The 23,343-nt window shown below is 42.2% G+C and overlaps 1 pseudogene; it reads right to left on the reverse strand.

Moving 5' to 3' along the window:
* Positions 1-21,250: 21,250 nt before the first annotated feature.
* Positions 21,251-22,167, reverse strand: LOC102850674 (annotated as a pseudogene).
* Positions 22,168-23,343: the final 1,176 nt, after the last annotated feature.

The raw sequence follows: 23,343 nt of genomic DNA on the forward strand, positions 1-23,343 counted from the left end.
CTGATAAAGTGTAACTAGGGTGCTCCTTAGAGATAAGGATAGTAAAACTCGGTCTCATATACTTTGGGCATGTTATCAGGAGAGGCTAGTCCTTGGAGAAGGACATCATGCTTGGAAATGTGGAGGATCAGTGCAAAAGGGAAAGATCCTTGGATGAGATAATACCTAGTGACTAGCAATGGAGTTAAGTGTGTCAGAGTTGATGTTTCAAGGTAGCACAAGGTAGTTGGCTTAGAGTAGGTCAAAGCTATTGTTTGTTGGATTGCTGTGATTCGACTGCACTTAACTACCACCAGCCATGTGTGCCTAGCAGAACCACTCCACAAGTTTTCAGGGCTGTAGCCAGACCAGTCTTCTGAAGCACCTTCAGACTGATTTAAACCATCAATCTTTTAGCATATCTAACCATTTGCACCACCCAGGGACCTTATATTTTTTGGATACTTTACTGTAGTTCCTTTTTTGAGACTTAATTTGCTATTCATAGCCAGATGAATTGGATTGGTCTCCAAATGTTTGTGTAGTTTTAAAAACATTCTTCATATTTATATTTATTTAGATGGTGACTGTTTTTTCAAATTGAAACAAAAACAAAGCATGAAAAAAGAACTTTCTTGCGGGTCCTGGTGGTGCAGCAGTTAAATACTAAGTTCCAGGGTTAGAACCTGTCCCCTGCTGTGTGGGGCCATCTTCTTCCTGAAGATGAACTCCAGAAGCGCTATGGGACAGTTCTACTTTGTCTAAAGGGTCCTTGTGGCTCGGAGTCCAGCTTATTTCTTTTAGAGCCTAAGAGAGGAGACTTGGGGTGGTGCAGTTAGTGGTCTGGGTTAATGGAGAGATTGGAGGTTTAAGTCCATCCAGAGGCACATCAAAAGAAAGAACTGCTTTAGAAGAAACACCAGCCATTGAAAACTCTGTGGGACACAGAAGTACTCTGACGCTGGAGTCAAAGCAGCTCCGTGGTAACTGGTTAGAGACAGGCTATACCTGCACAGGCCAGGGAAGGAACTCTGAGTGATCAAGTGGCCGGGAGATGAAAGGGAACCCTGGGAGGAGCCTCAGGCAGAAGCAGAGGAGGGCCTGTTGGCATTGCTTGGCCTTGGATGTGGTCTTGGGGGTGGGAGGCTGCTGTGGTGGCCTACGTTGTTGTGAAATGGAGCCACATTCAGAGACCTCCAACGCCTGTGACTAGGGAGGGGAGAGGGGATGCATGTTTGGCTCCTTCCAGGGGTGCAGTGGCTTTGTGGGTGCCCAAGATTCCTATGTCCTGAGGATCTCCCCCAGACATTGCCCAGAGGTGGGGGGGCGGGAAGGAGCCGCAATCCCGCTCCGTCACCAAGTTTACTTTCTGAGACCTATTGTATAATAGCAATCTCTTTTCCATTTTCTTCAAAGCATCACGAGGATATATAACTGCGGCTGGGTTCAGCAGCCCTCACTTTGGAGCAATAAACTACAAATGATCACAGTTTACTTTGATGCGTTCGGAATTCCCCAACTAGGCGCTGCGGTTTCTTGTCATTTACTCGCTGGAAAGTCGCCTGGGCGCACTCGCTGCCGCCCCGGGCGCGCGCCCTCGCCCCTCCTCGCTGTGGGAAGGTGGGTTCACCCCCTTCTCCTCCGAGGCCGTCAGAGCCCGGGGCTCCCTCACCGCTGGCCGCCACACAGCGAGGGTCGAACCCTGCCGCCCTCGCCTTCAGAGGAGAAAGGAATGTTCTCGGCTCGGTTTATTACGAGAGAGCAGTAGTTAGAAAAGAAAGTGAGCCCTGCGGGGCGAGGGCGCAGACGAGCAGGCTCTGGAGAGAAGTGTTTTCCCCTCTGTATTACTTATTTATTAAAGCCGGTGAGGCATAACTAAGAGAAAGGAAAGGAAGCGAGGAAATAGAGAATACAATGGCCCCTCCGATTTTAATGGAGAGATGGCTGAAGTGATTCTTCAATTATTAAATAAATCGATTCTGTTCCTGAGGAAGGCCTCCAAGGTGTGTTTGTCAGTTTCATTATCATCCTCTTCAAGGGTAAGGGGAGTCGCTCATGGGGAAAGTTTCCTCCCCACGCCCCTTCTATCGTATATTGAAGGCTAGAATTCATAGCCTCTGTCTAATTAAATATAGAAACGAGCAGGTCTTTATTGCGTGGTCTGAGAGGGTCTTCTTTCCCCCTAGACTCGACCTTCTCTTGGGATCTATTTGTGTGACAGGCCCGCTGACGTGTATTAAGATGGGTCAGTACTAGGTCTGGCTTTGGAGGACCTTGATCCCATTTCCTCTTCAGAACCTTTTGATTAGGGATAAGTCTGTGAGGATTTGCTCGCACAAGAGCCCTGGTGTTTGGCTATTTGCCACAGAGCATCAGAGTAAGAGTTGTCTTCTGGTTCCAGAAGCCAGGAACAGCACCTCAGTGCTCAGGAAGGAAGAGATCCACTCTAGGTTTTGGGTTCTGGTGACATTTCCCTCTCTTATTTCCTTATCTTCTCAACACCCTACTGCCTCCAACCCAATGGTGAAAAATACCCGAACATCTACATTCTTTTTCTTAATTATCCTCCCGAGGAAAGCAGGCCAAACACAGGGTGCAAGAAATTTAAACCATAAATAAGGAAGCGAGAGGGAAAAAAAATGATGCGGGAATAAACTAAGCTATTAACTGAAAGCTTTACATCACAGACCTCCTGGGCCTGAGAAATCTAAGGGAAGGTGGTTAAGTATTTATTGTCCAAAGAATGTTGTTACAATCTGCAGCAATTAAAAATGGATGAAGGAAACATTCCCTGTGATTTCTGGAGGTACTACAGGCGCTGACTCGGGAGACATTTAGTGGACACATAGTTCCCTAGACCCTCTATGAAGATGAGTGGTACTAAGGGCAGGGCTGGACCCTGTGGAGTGTCACAGCTGCTGGATTCTGGGACAGAAGGTAGGGATGAGCAAAGAGAAGGAAGCAAAGTAGTGGGTAAAGGTTGAACCCTTTCCAAGATAAATGCATGCTCTTCCGTGGATATGCTTCGTAATTGTTTCTTTCAACTCAGTACACCTGGTGTAAAGAACTCCATTCACACCTGCAAACCTGTCAGGTTTCCAATTATTGGCTTGAGTTTCCGTTTCCTGGATGCTCCTTCAGCTTTGAGGTGAGAGAGAGGGAGGATGTGTTAGCAACACGGAAGGATGAAGGTGATGGACACAAGTTGCCTGGGTGCAGAGTCAGGGAGGGGACTCAGTGTCTCTCTGGATGCCCCAGGCAGCCGGGCTGATGCTTGGAGAATCATGCCCTCCGTCCATTGAGACTCCCAGCGTGGGCAGGATTCTTTGCAGTCGTCCCTCTGTTCTTCATCAGAGGTGTCAGCCCTATTCTGGCCATTAGTTCTGAGCACAGCCGGGGAGAAGTGTGTGTGTGTGTGTGTGTGTGTGTGTGTGTGTGTGTGTGTGTTTGAGTGTGCAAGTGTATGCTGCATGCCTGCCAGCAATCTTTCTTTCTGTCTTCTGCTGTTCTGGGGGCAGAATCAAGCTCATTGTGAAATTCAGCCTGAAGGCTTTGCCTTTTCCATACTGCTTAGAGAGAGTAGAGTGAGAAAAGCAAACTGCAGGAAGGTATGTATAATAAGAGACCCTTCTGTTAAAGAAACCACAGCAATCTCCTCAGTTTCTATATGAATGTGGTTGTTAATTTCCTGGGATAGAAAAGACTGTACCAGATTACATAAGCACAGAGAAAAAATGTAGGACACTTAGCACACTCTTGGATTGTGTTACAGAGATGGGAATATGAATGGGGTTAGAGTGTTGATGGGGATAGGTTAGGGTGTCTGTGAGAACATTTGCTCTATAAATGCAAAATGTACATTTATAGGTGCAGTAAAAGAAAGTTTAACGGTTTCACTCTACTTTGCCCTCAAACCTGCTTTTTCTGAAAAATCTTCCTGGGCCAGGTACCAAGACCTGAGGTTTATGGGGCCTCTATTTCTGCACTTTAGGGTCACCATGTTGCAGCTGCATTTTATGGTGAAAGCAGAGAAACAGCAGAGCCTCTTTGCCTCAGGGAAAAGTCGTTATTCAATGCTCCTCTCTTGTGCCCTCCGCTCTGTTCTGATCAAGGGGACAGGGGGGAAAGGAAGGCTTTGTGAGAAGCTTGGCTCTCCTTCAGTGGATGCGATGCCCTCCAGGCAGACAGATGTGGTTTGTCGCAGAGACCAGAGAGGCCTGAGCTGGGAGGGTCTGGGTGGACTAGACACCTTGGTCTGGCTGAGCTGGGAGGATCTGTTCGCATCTCTGAGAGGTGGGATACTGTGGAAAACATACCTGGGAAGGAAATTACAGGGCAGTGGTTTCCAGATCAACATAAGAAAGATTATTCTATCTGAAAACTGACGACTTGGCCAGCCTTGTGGGAGTCTTGGTGTGTATGTGTTTGAGAGGTATTATTAAGGTTTCGAAAGCTGTGCTTATAACGCGAACTGTCAAAAGAACAAACAAGTCTCTTTTGGATGAAGTGCAACCAGGGTGCTCCTTAGAGGCAAGGATGGTGAAACTTTGCCTTATGTACTTCGGGCCTATAGTCAGGATTAGCTAGTTCTTAAAAAAATACATCATGCTAGGGAAAATAGAGGGTCAGCAAAAGAGGAAGACCTTCAGCAAGATGGATTCAGACAGTGACTGCAGCAGTGGGCTTGATGGCGCAGCATAGAGCAAGGTTCAGAGCAGTTGTTCATAGGTTCGCTGTGAGTTTTAGTTGATTCAATAGCACGTAACTACAACAGGCTGTGCTTTCCCATATGGTAACCCAGCCACAAATGGCTGCAGAATATTTAAAACGTGCTTTGTTCAACCAAGTTGCTTACCTTTTAACTTTAATTAATGAAAATTTAAGTATAGAAAGAGTCAGATAATTTTTTTTCTGTGAAACACATTTTATCTTTTTGGTAGGACAGCATTTCATTCGAATCACTGACAATTTAGTAACTGGATTGGGATGTGTTGTCAAGTAAAATACCATGTCTTGGATATGTGGTATATGTGGCTATTTCCTGTACAATATTTCCATAAATACATTTTTATATTGATTATTCATTGACATTATTTATATCCCTCAGATATAACACTGAGTGAGAGGAGACGTAGGACCAGGTAGTGTTTTGTTCTGTTGGGTATGGGGTCTCCATGAATCAGGACCGACTTGATGGCACCTAACAATAACAACAGGAACCCTGGTGGTGTGGTGCAGAACTTACTGGGCTGTGAATCCACTAGCCATGTCACGGAAGAAAGATGGGCACTGCCCTCCCGTAGAGATCAAAACTGGATGGAGAAATCACTACGAGTCAGAGCCGATTTTATGACAGAGGGTTTGGTTTCAGATGCTTGCTGTAGAGTCAGAACCAACTCATAGCTGAACTTTCCGTGAGGTTTTGGAGGCTGTAAATTGCAAGGGAGGAGACTGTCCATCTTTCTCTCCAGGAGTAGTTGGTGAATTCTAACCTTTGAATCAGTAGCTCAACTCTTTATATACATATAATATATATGTGAATATAACAATCATATACATAAATCTCTATATGAAATTTTATTGTGTTGGACAATTTGGCATTTTAACTATGGAAAGTGCATGATTTAGTGATGCTAGTTACTCTCCCCATGTAGTGCAACCATTTCCAATATCCATTTTCGAGAGTCTTATATCACCTTGAACAGACACAGTGATCTGTCAGGCACAATTCCCAGCTCCTTCTCCCCTTGGCCCTAGTGAGGTGCTAGTAGACGACTCTAGGCATTTCACGTAAGTGGAACCACACAATAACTATGCTTTGTGGTTGAATTACTTCACTTAGCATAATGTTGTCAAGGTTCCTCCATGTGGTCTCGTGCGCCAGAACTCCATTTCTCTGTACAGCTGAGTAGTATTCCAGCATATGGACAGGCTACACTTGATTGATCCATTCCTCTGTTGATGGACATTTGTTTAGGAAATGAAAATATTTTGCAGATATTCGGTAAAACAAAATGCATTGTTAATTTTTCCTGCTTCTCTTTCTCTCCTTCTTTTAAATGTGACTACTAGAAAATGTAAAATGACCTTTGTGGCTCATGTTATCTTTCTATTTGAAAGCATTGCTGTAAATTTCTGTCAACAATTAGAGTTTCCTTACTGGCATTTCTTGGAGCCATGTTTTTAAGAATTTGTAGATTATTTAGACCAGCTGCATATGGCTGTTATTCAGCCTTCAACAGTATCCTATTATTGTTCAGTCAGTGCTATAGGACAGAGTCGAACTTCCCAATAGGGTTTCCAAATGCTATAAATTGTTTCAGATGCAGATTGTCCCTTCTTTCTCCCTCAGAATACTTAGTGGGCTCAGACAGCTGACTTTTTAGTTAGCAGTCCACTGTATAACCACTGCACTACTGGGCTTCCTTTTATTTAACTTAGTTCCTTGGGAGAGGTGCTCCGGTGGTGTGATGGGCTTGTGCTGTGCTGCTGACTAAAAGGTCAGCTGTTCCAATCTACCAGCCACTGAGGATTTATAGCCTTGGAAACCCGATGTAGGGTAGCTATGAGCCTTGGGGCTTTTATTCTGTTTATTTAGTGCAAGAAAGGCTTAGAACCTTTTTAATAATTTAAAAGCTCCAAGTACAGCAAGTGAAGGTCCTTGAGGTGAAGAATTTGGTACAAGTAGGGGTTGGTTCAGTCATTTTAAAATGAAGGCCAATTTACATAACATTAAAACTAAGCAAGGATTGTTCATTCCAACCAAAGACCCTTAACAAGATGAATTGACACAATGACTTTAACAGTGGGCTGGAGCATATCAGAAACTGTGGGGATGGCCCAGGATAGGGCAAGGTTCAGATCTGTTGTTCATTCTTGGGGTCACTATGAGTCGTAGTATACTTGACAGCACCTAACAACAACAATAACAAGAAGAAGGATTGTCTTGGGTTGTGTCATGAATTGACACACCCACTGCAAGGATGGGCTGGGACATGGCAGAGATTGTGATGGTGGTTCAGGGTAGGGCAGGGTTCTGATCTCTTGCTCAGAGGGTCTCCATTAAGGAGCTCTGGTGACCTAAGTGGTAAGGGGCTGCACTGCCAACCTGAAGGCACATGGTCCAAATCCACCAGTTGGTCTGTGGTAAAAACTTGGGCTGCCAACCCCTATGTGATTTACTGCCCCTGAAAACCCACTGGAAGGTCAGCTATGAGACAGATTCAGCTCAATGGTACCAAATAACAGCACAACAACTATGACTCTTAGTTGACTTGAAAGCGCCTAGCAGAAAGGGTTGTTTGTAAGATGGATATTCAAACCTTGGGGACTACATGTATTAAATGGAATGCTGATCTTATTATTTCTGATATAAATCCTTTCCTCTCTTTGTATAGGCAGATACTTCATGTACCCTGGTGGCTTTCACAGTGACACTTTACTGGTACTGATGATGGGAATCTTGTGACAGATATGTGGACTTCAGAGAAACATCTGGAATGAGACTGTCTAGCACTCTGAGAACTTTTGGTGAAAATTTATTACACAAGAGCTTACTTTGCATGTGCTGAAAGCTGGTATTTAAAATATTAGGAAGTGATTTCTTGTAAAAATCAGAATATATAACCTGACTTTTATTCACAGTCTTTCTCAGGCACTTAAAGTTGAATAAAAATCCTTCATTGTTCTGTTTCATTAAAACACATCCCGAGTAAGACCTAGAAACACAGTGGTAGACTTTAAATTAAGCAATAAGATATGCACTTTTAGTTTCCCTAATTACCTACCATTGAAAGTAGGTTGGAGCTAAAATAAACATGCTGCCTTGAAATGAGAATTAATATGCGCTAGTGCTGCTGGGGAAACCCTATTAAACAATTGAATTTTGGAATATTTTGCTTTGTCAAAAAACCCAAAGGCATTCTTTCTCCCTTTGGAACTGAATGTTCATTTAAAGTTCTTCTTTTTTTTTTTTTTTAATTACTTGTTCCATGTGTTTTACAAAGTGCCTTTATTGAGCTATTATGACATTTTGTTCATTATGTATTGAACCTTGTCACAACCTATGAAGGAAATAACGCCTTCTCTGCTGTTCCCTGAGAAGTCACGTGTAAACAGTGCCTTGGCTCTGTAAGAGGAAAGCTGTATTAATTATGGAACATTTTCTTAAGGGTTCTCTTCATCACTGGGGCACATCAATTGGTGATGGAAGAGGAGAAGGGAAGATTAGGGCCAGGAGGGAGATGAGGTGGGGGTGGTGGATAGCACTGTAGAGTTTAAAACCAGATGTTACTTGAATTCCCAATCCAAGACTTCAGTCTAGATATGGAATCTATTGATAATGGGGCATATATTTTTCAAATTAGCAATGAATTATAATCTTTCTGTGGAAGAAATAGCCTACTTATTTGGAGTAACCATCAACCAGTGCCATCCAGTCAACTGTGACTCATGGTAATCCAAGTGATAAGAGTAGAATTGTGTTCCATTGAGTTTCCAATGGCTGATATTTTGTAAACAGATTGCCAGGCATTTATTCTGAGTTCTCCTGAGTGGACTGGAAGTAACACCCTTTCTGGGTTAGCATCTGAGCCAACTAACCATTTGCTCCATCTGGTAGGCTAAAATAAAGACTGATCTCATTATCAATTGAGGTGGATAGAATGATGGCACAAAGTAATCTTCACAAAGTTCATGGTCACAAAGAATAACCAGGAGGAGGTAAAAAAAAATCTGTTGCCACCACCTTCCTTAGAGGGTAACTATGAAAGAAAGAGACCTCAAAGAGACTTGAGCAAGTCCTCATTTCTGTTCCTAACTGGAAAGAATAGTTAGATGGCAGAAGAAGAATAGATGCTCTTGAGTTGTGGTGCTGGAGAAAAGTCATGAACATACCATGGACTGCCAAGAAAACAAATAGATCTGTCTTGGAGAGGGTGAAACCAAGTTTCTCCTTGGCAGCTAGGGTTTGAAACTCTTTTACACATACTTAGGATATGTGGCTAAGAGGGACTGATCCTTGGAGGAGGTCATCATGCTCGGAAGAGTGGAGGGACAGCGCAGGAGATGAAGACCCCAGATGAGACGGATTGATGGTACCTGGGGCAATGGAATTAGGTGTGTCAGAGTCAGTGAGACTGGCTCAGGATAGGGCAGGCTTCAGAGCTGCTGTACATGGGTCCCTATGAGTTGCAGGCTACTTCATGGCACATAACAACAACTGGAAAGAGAGAAGGGAAATAAAACTCTAGAACTATCCCTCTGCCTGTATCAGGGCAAGCACAGAGAAGGTGTTGATGTTAGTACTGAAGCAGGGCAGCTTAAGTATCACCTTTTACTATGAAAGTTTAAAAAGACAATTTAAGTATCACCTTTTAAAACAAAAATGCTAAACAGTTTAGCATAGGCTGTTGTCAGAACAGCAAGTGACATCTCTTTCTAAAACAGGGCAGAGAAAAACAACACTGCAGCGTGCCCAGCAAACTCACAGGATTCACATATGAAGCTTGTTTTCATGGGGAGGACAGCAAGCTTTTCAGGCTCGCCTGAATAGCTCTTGGGGCTCTGTTACACTGTGATCGTGAAGGACCATAGGGTCCCTCGAGTTCACAGGGCCCCTCCTTTTGTTCTAAGCAAGCACTTCTACTAAATGACTATTGAGAGCTCAACCTCAAAAATTGCAGGGAGAGGGGTTTCCTATTTTAGTTCTGTGATGATTTAGGGGAAGTAACTACTATGTGCCAAAGACATTCCATGTTATGCCTTTTAATTCTCACAGCAGCACTAAGGTAGGTATTACCACGTCCATTTGTAATGCAGACAGTGAGGCTCGGAGGGATTAAATAACCTGCCCATCATTAAACAACCATTTGAGTAGCAGTGCTGGGATTTACTGCCCAGTCTGTCTGCCTCCCAAATCATGCTCTTTCTCACCACAGTGTATTGCTCTTACTAAATTCTTTTCAATATCTAATCAGTATCTTTTCAGCTGTAATTTAAACTCATTATCTCAGTGCATGGTGGAAATGGGGCAGTTATTTTCAATTCTCCATTCAAAACCCTCTCCAGTGTTTAAAGATGGCCACCTCAGCCTTCTCTTACATTTGTTTTATCTGTTACACAAAGAGCTCAGGAAGAGTGGTGTTCAGACCCTGAAATAGCCTTGTTTCATGGAACTTGCGTTTAATGTGTGTCCATGCAGCTTGGTCTCAGTTATAAGAAACTAGTTGGATGCGTATTCAATTCTTCCCTTCATCCAGAGGACTTGATGGGGGTCCAGAGTGTGCAGGACACCTGGGACTAGATGAGAAACAGCTAGAGAGTCAGATCTATGCTAAACTATATAAAAAGGACTTCCTAGTGAGGGTGATGTAGAAGGCTTGATGGAGGAGGTGACAATGGAACTGGGCACTGAAGAGTCCATAGAAAGTTCCCAGATAGTGAGATTCTTGGAGACAGACAGGCAAAGGGAATCTGTGCAAAGTGATGAAAGCTAGTAATGATGGTAAGTAGGGGAATAGGAAGTATTTTGGTACACCTGGTGATCTTCCCTTGGAAAACCAGTCTGTGGAGCACAGCTATACTCTGACATGCATAACGTCCCTTTGAGTCAGTGGATAGGAGTATATGGGGCTGTGCAGAGATGGACTGGAGGTCATTCAGGGCCAGTGCCGGATCCCAGAGGGTTTGTAGGCCTTATTGAGTACTTTATACTTTACTCTATTTTTAATTTTAAGGATTAAAAAATACCCAAAAGGATAAAGAATATTAGATACCCTTATCTCTGGGGAGCTCTGGGGTCCTAGTGGTAAGAAACTGGATGGCAATCCCGAAGGCATGTATTTTGAGTCCATCAGCTGCTTTGTGGGGGAAAGGTGGGCAGTCTCCTCCGATGAGATTAACTGTATCTGAAAACTCGCTGAGAGGGTCAGTTATGGGTCAGTTTTGACTTGATGGTACTCAACAACAACAACAACAACAACTTCTATGTTCCTACTATTCAGAATTAAGGACAGCTAGCATTTGATCATATTTTTCTGTTGTTGTTGCTGTTATGTGCTGTTGAGTTGCCTGTGACTCATAGCGACCCTATGTACAACAGCTATGAAGTCTGCTCTATCCCGAGGCAGCCTCACTGACTCTGATATACCTACCTCCATTACCCCAGATACTGTATCAACCTGGGGTCTTCCTCTCCTGTGCTGTCCTTCCATCTTTCCAAGCATGATGTCCTTCTCAAAGGACTGGTCTCTCCTGCTTATGTGCCCAAAGTACATGAGATGGAGCTTCAAAATCCTTGCCTCTAGCCTTAAACCAAGAAATAAAGCACAGTTCCCAATGCCTTTGAGTAAGATCTGACTTAAAGACCCTGTATGACAAAGTAGAAATCTTCCAGAGGTTACCTAGATTGAAGTCTCTGGTAGTAGGTTACAGACTTGGAAATCCAATGAAGGATCACAATGAATCAGAATCTACTCAACAGCTGTAGATTTGGTTTTTAGTTTAGTCTCTACTGAAGTAGATTGCCAGACCTTTTTTCCTGTGAAGTGTTGCTAGAGAGTTTGAACTGCTGTCCTTTTGCTTAGAGTAGCTGAGTGCTTAACTCCTGTGTCACCCAAACAATTATACAAGTGACCTTCCTTTGAGTTTCTAAGGTTGCAAATTTGTACAAGGAGGGGACTGCCAATCTTCCTCTGTCAGAGCTGTTAGTGAATTTGAACAACCAACCTTTTAGTTAACAGCCTGACGCATTACAAACCATGCCACCAGGGATCCCTTAACACATTACAGACACATTTCAAATTTGATGTCATCAACACCTCTTCTCTAATTCTTTTCTCCATATTATCATTCATATGCTATTTAGACTTTCAAATAAGTTAAATTCTATTTTATGCACACATAAATATCAGATATGTATTCTGTTTTGATTTTTTCCAACATTACTTTTAGTTTCATCCAAAGTGATAAATCAAATTCATTAATTTTAACAGTTGCATAGAATTGCATATTATAAATGCCACTTAATAGAATATACATTCTACTCATGAGGATGTTGGTTGTTGCAAGTTTTATGCTATCACAAATGATTGTAGTCAGCATCTCTACTTACTTCTTTAATGCAGGAGTATCTACTTTTCCTTGATGATGAAAGAGTAGTGTTGGGGTTGGGGATGGGGTCTTGTGAAACAACAAAGCAACAAGCAAAAGAGAGGTACCCATGTCTCTCTTTGGAAATTCTCACTCAGAGGGTATAGTGTGAGGACTAGGAATATTTTTGCTAATAAATATCTCTAATGACCTTTTTCCTCAGGAAATTTATAGAATGGATACGAAGTACTAATGCTGTATTCTGAGAGAGGTGTAGAGCCACTGTAGAACCTTTAGGTCAAGAAGTGACCTGTGTAGTCCACTGACATAATCCACAAAGAGTGCTTCACATCCTACTTGGATAATTACCAACTGGGTATTAAAAGTTTGTGAGTGGTCATTTAAGGTACAACCATTTGTCTCTCTTTATCTGAGTAAAGAATCATGAAGAAAAGACTTATAGAAACAATTAGTCCAATGGATCATGTGATCATCAGCTTCCATGATCCTGAGACCAGAAGCACTAGATGGTACCCAGCTATCACTTCCAGCTGTATGGAATGAGATCAAATAGAAGACCTTGGATAGAGTGGGATGAAAATGTGGACTGAAACTCAAAGTCATGGAAAACAGTAGGCTTACTGGCCTGACAGACTGGTGGAACCATCTAGACTGTGGCCCTTAGTCACCCTTTTTACCATTTCATCCACATGGCTAAACTGTCAACTAAATAATAGATAGGACCAAGAGGTAAGTACTAAAACCTGGGAGGTATATACTCCTTGGAACAATCAACCACAGAAGAGAAAAAGGACAACATTTGCCTAGAGATAAAGCTTGAAGGCAAGAAGGGATAGGAAAGAAGAAAGGGTGAGTGGAGATCAGAAACACAAGGAAGAAGTAGGAGGGTGCTGTTACATTGTAGGAATTTGCCATCAATTTTGCAAAACAAAATGTGTATGAATTGCTGGATGAAAAGCTAATTTGCTGTGTAAACAGTTGAAAAACAGAGTACCTTGATAAGGTTTATGTTTAGAAATATTGCTTTGGTGACAGTGGGAACAATACAGTGACCTTCAACTTCATGTCTCAGGTGTTTCTCTTTCGGCATGCAAAGCTGAGTAAGATGGGGTCCTTAAGGTCAAGTGGCTTGCAGTCTGCCGGAGTATTTTATGTAATAGGGGCCGATGAGATGTTGAGATGTTGATATAAAGGTTAAACAGAGACTCAACTGCTTTGGACCAGTTTAGTCATGGTCAGTACAGTTAAATCAGAACAGAATAAAATTTATAAAATGTGGGTATATTAGAAAAGTAACTGGAATGGGAAGAATTTTAATTTGAGCTCTTTAATGGAAGATTCAGAAGAGGCATAGTGAGCTCTTTCAGGAGTCTGATGTGGGAAGGCTGTATTATTGCTAGCACTGAGGAGAGTGACAAGCATTAGAGGTAATGTGGTTGGCCACCATTTTTGTACAGGGCACCATTGTTTGTAACTTGAAGCCCCATCACAATGTGAACCACTTCCTACAGTTGCATGTCAATTCCTTGGAGTAAATCAATCTCTATCCATCTATGTATGTATGTATGTATCATCTTCATTGGTTTTGTTCTTCTTAAGAACCCAGATTAAGATGATGGGAGATGGGACTTATCTAACGACACAGTGAGAAGATTTCTGCTTTCTGCTCATTGGGAGATGTGCAAGTACGTGATGTATTGATAGATTTTGTGTGAGCTTCACTCACTCGAGCTTTGAAATCCCTTATTGCTGTTCCTTTCTGCTGTCCTTTCTATTCCTTTCTCTACACTTGGCTTCCTCTGCTGAATCATGGCTCATATAGGCTTGCTGTGTGCCATACCAGGCACTGATAACATGTGACTGCCATCCACTGAATACATATAGTTACTGTGTTCCTTAGCTCAGTTCTCAGGGAGCCAATATGGTTAATGACAAGCCAATGGTCTAGTTGACCCTGCTGTCAGGTCATAATCCTTGGGTTAGTAGCGATGATTACAACAGTCATGGGGTTAAAAAAAAGGTCTTCTTAGTAGGATGTGAAATGTAGAATAATGTACCCCAAACATATCTGTGTTCCAATCCCATAACTTGTAAGCCTATTACTTTGTATAGCTTGGTGTTAGTATTGAAAACTGCTTTTTTAGCCATTGAATTTCCTGTGTCATGTGGATAGTCAGGAATATGTGATTAGGGCATGTTAACCTATTGATAAGGGAATTGGCTAGCCTTGCCATTAAATTGAACAGAACCAGCAGCAGAAGGGGGGAAACTCTACCCAAAAAAGCAGGAGAATGCAACTTATCCTTTTCCAGACGTACTAGAAAGGCTTATAGGAGCAGCTGCCATAGCAACCACAGTGGAGAACCAGCAACCTGGAATGAGATGAGATCTTGGGATTTCTACACCGCCGGAATTAGGGCTGGGAGACTTTGCTCAAGTTTGTTGGACAACTAGAAGTGAGATGAGATATAATTAATAGGAAAGACAGCTTTGTAACACAGGTCTAAAGCCACAAGGCTCAAGGCTGAGGTGTGTGGGGGAGCACATTTTGGAAGCTGTCCCGACTGGATTCTTCTACTAACCTGGATTATAACTTTTTTACTTTCCTAACATGGTTCTGTGTGGTTGGTAAGCTATCACATTGGATTTTGGACAATAAACAATAAAGCAGGAAGACTGGTGTTGAGATGAGTTGAAATTGTTACAGGAGTCGGGGGTTGGGGGGGGGCATGTCTGACCTCATGGGAATTGGTTTTGTGTTCTTGAGGCTGTTACCAGAGACCCTTTTGTGAATTTGGTAAAGGTGAAATATGGCTATCCTCATATGGACCTTGCTCTATTTACAATGTTGTTGTTGTTAGCTTGAGTATGACTCATAGTGACCAAATGAACAAAAGATCTGAACCCTATTGTATCCTGCGCCATCCTCACACTTCCTGACACACACAAGAACCCATTGCAGCAGTCACTGTGTCAGTCCACCTGGTTGAGGGTCTTCTTCTCCTTTGCTGATCCTCCATCCTTCCAAGCATCATGTCCTTCTCTCTAAGGAATACCACCTCTTAGCAACATGTCCAAAGTATGTGAGGCAAAGCTTCATCATTCTTGCCTCCACAGAGTACTCTGTCTGCACCCTCCCAAGACATAGCTGTTTGTTCTCTTGGCTGTCCATGAGAGGGGTGTTCAGTGCTCTTCTCCAACACCACAGCTCAAAGACGTCAATTTCCCCGCCCCCCCTCCCCGTATCCTTATTCATTGTTCATCTCTCAGATGCATTGCAAGTGATTGAAAAGACTATGGCCTGAATCAGACGCACCTTAGTCCTCAAACTGACATCATTACTCCACAATAATTTGGAGAGGTCCCTAATTGCAGGTTTTCCCAGTGCAATGTGTCTCCTTATTTCCTGACTGCTAATACCAAGGGTGTTAATTGCAGATCCAAGCAAGATGAAGCTGTTGAGAGTTTCATTCTCTTCTCCATCCATCATGACACTGCCTATTGGTCCAGTGGTAAGAATCTTTGTTTTCTTCACATTGAGATGCAATCCATACTGAGGCTGTATTCCTTGATCTTCTGCAACAAGTGTTTCAAATCTTCCTCACTTTCAGCAAGCAAGATTGTATCACCTGCATAACAACCAGGTTGTTGATGAGTCTCCCTCCTATCCTGATGCCACACTCCTTCTTGTAGAGTCTAGCCTCTCAGATAACTTGCTCAGCATACAGATTGAATAAGTGTAGAGACAATACAGCCCTGACACACTCCCTTCCCAGTTCCAAACCATGCAGTGCTCCCCTGCTCTGTTCACACAATAGCCTCCTGGTCCAAGGATAGGTTCCTCATGAGCACAATTAAGTGCTCCGAGATTCCTGTTCTTCTCAATGTCAGTCACAGCTTGTCATGGTCCACACAGTCAAATGCCTTTGCATAGCACAAATAGACATTCTTCTGACACTCCTTACTTTCAGCTAGGATTTATCTGACATCAGAAATGATATCCCTGGAGCCACAGCCTCTTCTAAATTCTGCTTGAACTTCTGGCAGTTCCCTGTCTATGCACTGTTCTAGACTGTGGGTCAGATCATCACTTACTCATATGGAAGTTCAAATTGAGTTAGAAGAAAATGAAAATAAATACCAGGAACCAAGATATGATGTTGAATCAATTCCATTTGAAATTCCTGAGAATAGACCTGAGGCACTTGAGGCACTGAACACCAATTATTGAAAACTAGATGCGCTGTGGGATGATATCAAGGATAAAGCAAAATGTCATTACAAAAACAGAGAAGAATGAAAAAATTGAAATGGATATCAGAAGACACTATAAAAAAAATGCAATGGAGAGTCAAGAAGCCAAAACAAAAGAAAAACATGTCAATGTAAGAGAGCTGAAGAGAAGATTTCAAAGGGCAGCTCAGGAGGATAAAGCAAGAATAGAATATGCAGAGAGCTGGAATTAGAGAATAAAAGGAGAAGAACTCACTCTGCATTTCTCAAGCTGAACGAACTGAAAAACTAATTTAAGCCTCATGTGACAATATAAAAAAGTGCTATGGGAAATATATTGAATGACCCAGAAAGCATCAAAAGAAGATGGAGGGAATATATAAAGAGTCACTGTACCACAAAGAATTGATTGACAATGAAAAATTTCAGCAAGTACCATATGAACAGGAAGCATGGTAACGAAGAAGGAGTCGAAGCTGCATTGAGGACACTGACAAAAAATGAGGCCCTAGGAATTGGTAATATACCAACTGACTTGTTTCAATTAACAAATGTAGCCTTGGATGCACTCACCAGTCTCTGCCAGGAAATTGAGAGTACAGCTGTCTGGCCAATGGATTGGAAGAGATCCATATTTGTTCCCATCCCAAGAAAGGGGATCCATCTGAGTGTGGAAACTATCAAACAATATCATTTGCAAGCAAAATGTTGCTGAAAATCATGCAAAAATGTCTTTTTACATTAGCAAAAGAGATTTTGGGGAAATGGTTAAATTAAGACTCTTGAGATGATGAATTTATTATGAGTTACCCACATTGGCCCAACATAATCACAAGAGTCCCACATGGGGGAGGAAATGGGTCAAAGTTAGGGAATGGGAGCGATAACATGGAGTCAGAGGCTGGATTAACATGCTCTAGAGAGTGTGGGAGAAGGCATGCGGCAAGGTATGGGGGTGGTCTCTAGAACCGAGAAAAGGGGAGGCAACAAACTCTCCCCTGAAATCTCCAGCAGGGACATATAACCCTGGCAAAACCTTCATTTCAGATATTTTGGTCTCAGAACTGAAGGATAATAGATTTGTGCTGTTTCAGGTCATTGAGTTTGTGATCATTTGTTACAGCAGCTATAGGAAACTAATACATACCCTTTCCCCCAGAGATTACAGATGAAGAGAATTTACAAGAGACATTTTAAAGTTTGAGAATAATAAGAAGGAAGAATTAGCTAGTTCGGGTTTAATAAGGAGGTACTCATTGCTGACAGGTTGAAATCAGCTCCAAAGGCTTTTAAGAAGTTGTAACTTGTATGGGAGGAAATAGTTTATCTTGCTCCTGCAGAGCAGCTTGTGGATTTTAACTACTCGTCTTTGAGTTGGTAGAGAAACTCCTTACTCACTAGGCCACCAGGGCTCCCCAATAGTTTCAGGTTTATGACAGCATTTCATTATGATGACTCCATTGTTGATTCTGGCATAAGTTGAACACTTTTTAAAGTGTTAATTATTGCCTTTCATCATCAGTATAATTATAAATATGATATTTATTTGCCTTTAATGCTGACATGAGAATTAAATTATCAACAAAAATGTGAGCTACAACAATGCATTTAATACATATTACTAAGGAAAATGTACAAAAAGAAAAAGAAAGGGCCTTTTTTTAAAAAAAATAATTTTAATGAAAGTTTACAGAGACTTAGGGTTTCTAGTAATTCATTGTTGCACTTTTCTCCCTGCCCACCCCTTCCCCCCATTCACTCTTTTTCTTGAAAAGTGAAAGAAAAACTCTTTCACTGTGTTATGCAATCCCTCCCCCCAAGTCCACTCCTCTGTGCAACCTTTGTTCTGGACTCCTATCATGACAATAATACCTAATCATATATCCCTTTTAAATAGTTCTCTACCTCATCTGTTTCAATGCGATATACATCATTCCTCTCCTCTTTTACTGTCTTTCCTCAACCCTGATGTCAGTCCCATTTTACAACAGTGTCCCTATGCAATATTTGTCCTTTTGTGACTGAGATATTTCACTCAGCATAATGTCCTCCAGGGTCATCCATTGTGCATAATACTTCACGAGTTCCTTGTTTTTCAATGCTGCATAGTATTCCATTGTGTGAATATACCAGAGCTTCTCTATCCATTTGTTTGTTGATGGACACTTGGGTTGTTTACAGCTCTTTGCTATTGTGAACAAAGCCACAATAAACATGGGTGTGCATATATATACTTGGGTGGCGGTTATGGTTTCTTTAGGGTAAATTCCCAGTAGTAGAATTGCTGGGTCGAATGGTATTTCTATTTGCAACTTTTTGAGAAAACACCATATAGCCTTCCATAGTTGTTGCCCCATTTTATATCCCCACAAACAGTGAATAAGGGTTCCAGTTTATCTGCAACCTCGCCAGCATTTGATATTTGCTGTTCTGTTAAATTTTGCTATTCTTACTGGGGTGAGATGATATCTCATAGTTGTTTTGAAGAAAGGACTGTTTTAACTGTTGTACATTGTTACCTAATACATTATAGATTATAGACAACCTGTATAAATCTGTATTTCCCAATTTTATATGGATATAAAAATTATAAATAATATCATTTGGGAAAATATCCAACTTGCTGAAAAGAGGAAAAATTTCAGTTCTTAATAATTCAACAACTAATTTTGATAACAACAGTTTTTCCTAAAGTCTGAAAAAAATGATATTTGTAGCTTTCTGCATGAGAGCAGAAATCTTAGATGCCAGCATGATTAGACTTTTCCCCTCAAAATAAGTGTTGCCTATTGATTATACAAAGGCATTTGACTGTATGGATAACATTGAGAAGGATGAGTATCCCAGAACACTTAATTTTGCCCATGAAAAACCTATCGCTAGACAAAGAAGCAGTTGACCAAACAGAAAAAGGGAATATTGCAAGGTTTAAAATCAGAAAAGGTTTGGGTAAAGGCTATACCCTTTCTTCACCTATTCAATCTATATACTAAGCAAATAATTTTGAGAAGCTGGACTATTTGAAGAAGAATGTGGTATCAGGATTAGAGGAAGATTCACCCACAACCTGCCTTATACAGATTGACACAATTATTTTTTTTTAAAAAAAACAACAACTTGAAACACTTAATGCAGAAGATAAAAGATTTTCAATATGGGTTGTTACTCCTTATTATCAAGATCAAGAAAACAAAAATCCATAGCTACATTATGATAGAAGGAGAAAAGATTCAAGTTGTCATCTATTTCATTTCACTTGATTATACAATCAATACCTAAGGTAGCTGGAGTCAGGAAATCAAAAGATGTGTTGCATTGGGAAGATTTAATGTCAAGGATTGCTCTAAAGTTTTAAAGAGCAAGTATACCAGTTTAAAGACTAAGGAGTACCTGCTGCAAGCCAGGGTCATTTCACCTGCTTGCTATATATGTGAAAACTGGACAATAAGTAAGGATGATGAAGGAGAATCAATGCCTTTGAATTGTGTTGGTGAAGATTATTGAATATCCCATAGATTGCCAAAAGCACAAACATGTATGTCCTGGAGAAAGTGCAACCAGGTGCCTCTTTGAGGCACAGAGAATGTAACTTAGTCTCACACACTTTGGGTGTGTTGTCGTCCTTGGAAATAGATATCATGCTGGGAAAGGAGGATCAGTAAAAAAGAGGAAGACCCTCAAAAAGATGGTTTGACACAGTGATTTCAACAATGGGCTTGAGCATGAAGATAATGTAGGGATCGTGCAAGACAGGGCAAGGTTCAGATCTGTTGTTAATAGGGTCGCTATGAGCTATAGTTGACTGAATGGCAACTAACAACAACAAGTATAAGAATTGAGGTATTAACCCCTATACCTGTGGTTATTACCCTATTTGGGAATGGATTTTCTTTGTGAGAGGTTTAGTATCCTAATACCCCAAATCCACTGTCATCAGGCTACTTCTGCCCGAGTTACCCTCCATCAGGTTGGCAGCCTGTAAATCTTTAGAAGAGATCTCTTCTCTCTCCTGAGGAGCAGCTGGTGGAATCAAACTACTGACCTTTTAGTAAGCAGCTGGCCATGTTACACACTATGCTACCAGAGCCTCTTAGGGTTGATAGAGGATGTGTTTTAAGGAAATATCTTTTCAAATTAAAAAGAGCAGATAGATTAAATAAAAAGTAAGCAAGTCAAGAAGGAGAGAAGACAGATGCCAAGCCACAGGAAGATCACCCGGGAGCAGAGCAGATGCTTGGAAGAGACAAGACTATTCCCTAGACCAGACCAGCAAGAGAAAACATTCCTCTACAGCTGCTGCCCTGAGTTCAGCCTTCCAGCCATCTGTACTGTGAGAGGCAGCCCTTGATAACTATCACAGAGGCCACCCTCTCTCAACATCCTCATTTCCTTAATTCTTTACAAACAGCAAACTGACCTATCAGGAGCAGAATAGGTTTGTCTGAGGTCATATAGGTTAAATGTGGAACTTGACCTTTGATATCTGACTCCATGCCAATTTTCTTTCCATCATTGCATAGTCCATAGAGAGCTATGTTGCTAACTCAAACACAACACCTCTCTGGTGGTTCAAATCTACTGGTTGTTCTTTTTTTTTTAAAGACCACATTTCTTTGTTTTGTTTTTTTTTCCCTATATAAGAAAGGAGCCCAATGTCACAGAAGGGAAGACAGGCATACCCCTTAGTGTAGGGACATGGGGTGGGGGAAAGAATATGCCTCAAAAAGAGGGGCAGGAGGACATCATTAAGGCAGCAAAATATTCTCTGTAAAAAGTTGAGGGGAAGGGTTTCCAAAGCCTCAGCATGAAGGTAGAGGCTAGAGATTGCCTTATCAATGGAGAGGAAGGTTTCTGCACTCAAACGTCCAAAGACAGAAAATGATAGCTTCTCCTCCTTGGTGTGGTCCTATTCCAGCTACTCCACTGCTCACTCTGGATTATCTTCACCCTTTTGTAGGTAAGAGTGCTGCAGGGCTTGGAAGGTAGAAATTTGCTTATGTGGGTTAAAAGTCAGCATTTCCAGCAGCAGCTGTGCCCCAGACTCCTCCACCTCGGGCATTACGGGCTGCACTGGGCGTGGCCCTCCAGAAGAAAAGGCAGCTCTGGGCAGAGACACATCTTGGAGCCAGTCTTCCTCTGGGGGCAGTCCGATGAGATAAAAAAAAAATCTTGCTTAACTGGTCAGTTTCAGAGTTTCCACAGAAGAAAGGCTTCTGACGAAACATCTCTGCAAAGATACAGCCAACACTCCACATGTCCACAGGAGTTGCATATGTAGATTGGAGAAGAACTTCAGGAACTCTGTACCAAAGTGTAACTACCACAGGTGTAAGTGCCATTTCGTAGCTGTAGATTCTGGCCAGGCCACAGTCAGCCAGCTTGACTGTCCTACTACCTGTCACCAGAATGTTCTCTGGCTTCAGGTCCCGATGAACAATGCAATTGGCATGGAGGAAATCAAGGCCTCTGAGAAACTGGCACATAAGATCTTTGATGGTATCCACTGGCAAGCCTGGTAGGGGTGTTTTCTCTAGATAGGTCCTTAGATCTTGATCCACATGTTCAAACACCAGAGTCACCTTGGTTTCCCGGTCAGTTTGGGCTGTAGCACAGACATCCATCAGCCGGACAACATTAGGATACTCAAAAGCCTCCGGCCGTCTCAGTAAGGCCACTTCACTAACTGTGCTGACAGGAAGGCCCCCTCCAGTACCTTCTCCATTGGAGACTCTCATGCTCTTGAGGGCCACAAAGTGGCCACTGTTGGGATCACGGGCCTTATACACTGTCCCCATAGGCACCGACACCAATCTTGGCCACTGGCTCATAGCGAGAGGTGGCCATTCTCAAATCAGGGAAAACCTCTCCCCGGGCTAGGAGCTGCAGGGGCAGCCTGTTATCGGCACCACGGAGCGGAGTTCCGAGATGCCATGCACCCGAGCAGCTGGACGTCCTGGGTCCTGGTTGTTTTTGTTAGGTGCCACTGGGTTAACTGTGACACCTAGGGCTCCTAGGAAGGACAGATCTGAACCTTGTCCTATCCTTCACCGTCCTCACCATCACTGATGTCCTGGAGTCATAAGAGTCATCATTATGGTCACTGTGTCAGGCTATTTTATTGATGACCTTCACTTTTTCTCTGACCCTCCATCTTTCCTAGCATGATATCTGTCTCCAAGGACTGGCCTCTCTTGGCAACAAGGAGCACTCTGGTTACACATCTTGTGAAACAGAGTTGTTATTTTGTCAGTCCATAGGATGTTTAGTACTCCACATCAACATCACGATTCAAAGGCATCAATTCTTCTGGCATCCTTATTCATTGTGAGTGACAGCCTCTGAAAATCCACTGGAAGGTCAACTATGAGTTGATTCCAATCCGACGGCAATAAGTTTAAATTTTACAAACCACCAGACAATCTGCTGTTTCTACCAAAACCCAACTCCTTTCGTATCTAGGAGATACCAGAACCAATTGGCATGGAGTCAACACTGACTCCTGGGCTCTTGCATGTATCAGAGTAGACTGCTCTTCATAGGGTTTTTGGGGGCTGTTCTGCTCCCCCCCCAAAAGTAGATAATCAGTTCTTTCATCTGGGATGCCTATGGGAGGACTCAGACTTCCAACCTTTCAGTTAGCATCTCAGCCAGAAACTTCCAAGAGATAGAGCCAAACCTGTTGCCACTGAGTTATTTCAACCCACGTGTTAGAGTAGGGTGACTCTATAAGGGGTTTTTGGCTGTGGTCTTCAGGGAAGCAGATTGTCAAGCCTTTCTTCTGATATGCCTTTAGGTAGGTTGTTTTTTTACCAGAGGCTAGGCTCAGATTTAGTTTTATTTTTTCTTTTTCATTTTTAAAATATTTATTATTTTTCTTTCATTGTTTGAACATTGTCTTACCCTCTCCTTCCTTCCCCCCATCCACCCCACAATACACCCCTTATACCAGATTATCATACCTAGAACGTGGCTTTCCACTCACTTATTGTTGTACATTTTCCTCACTGCCTCCTGTCCTCC

Source organism: Elephantulus edwardii, unplaced genomic scaffold, assembly GCF_000299155.1.
Source record: "Elephantulus edwardii isolate Elephantulus edwardi_28Jun2011 unplaced genomic scaffold, EleEdw1.0 scaffold00036, whole genome shotgun sequence".
NCBI lineage: Eukaryota > Metazoa > Chordata > Mammalia > Macroscelidea > Macroscelididae > Elephantulus > Elephantulus edwardii.